Source organism: Tupaia chinensis, unplaced genomic scaffold (genome assembly GCF_000334495.1).
Source record: "Tupaia chinensis unplaced genomic scaffold, TupChi_1.0 Scaffold000355_1, whole genome shotgun sequence".
NCBI classification, from domain to species: domain Eukaryota; kingdom Metazoa; phylum Chordata; class Mammalia; order Scandentia; family Tupaiidae; genus Tupaia; species Tupaia belangeri.
Window position 1 is genome coordinate 3,091,354 of NW_006159850.1, and position 815 is coordinate 3,092,168.

Consider the following 815-nt stretch of genomic DNA (forward strand, 5'->3'; position numbering starts at 1 on the left):
ACCGGGAAGAGTGGGTGGAGGGAGCTGTACTTTTACAGGCTTCTAACCAACGTGTGAAGAGCAGGCAGATGATTGCTGATTAGAGGAAAGGACAGGCGGGCTGGGAGGGCAGTGGCTAAGGCAGCTGCGTGCCACGTGGCCCTCCGCAGGGCTGGAGGTCCAGACCGGGGGACCTGGCAGCTTGAGAAACACGCCTGTGCTTGTGCAAGTGTCCAAGGCCCCGGGAGGAGGACGAGGTGGGGAGAAGAGATCGTAGAGTGACCTTTACCCAAGGGGGGGTGGTATTGCCTTTCTTTTTTTCTCTCTGGTCAGTATATGGGCCCTTTATTATATTTTTTTAAAGAGATTTTTCCTATAAGGCGCATGCTCTCGCTGGAGAGACAAAGGGACAGAAAGCGAGAAATCACCCCTCGGGGGATGGCCACGTGTAATCCCTTCTCGTCCATTCTCCTCTCAGGACTTTGGGCACATAGGCATGCACACCTGGCCTGAGTTTTAAGCCAGCAGTATGCAGGCGACTATGTGGAGTCCAGCGACGTAACCATTACGCCATCTGCTGGTCCCAGCGTACGGGGCCTTTAGCAAAAAATAAGTACAGGAAACAACTTCTGTCATCCGGGGAGCATGACCAGATGACGCCGAGTTTGGCTCACCCAGTAAACGCCTATTTACTCCGCCCTGTGCCGAACGCAGGGACGGACCCAGCCCACAACCCCATACCCAGCTCTAGACTCAGGGTGGAGCCGGTCGGACCCCCGGGGCGGGCAGGTGAAGGGACACGTGAGCCGCCATCTGCAGTAGGACCTGACAGCGCC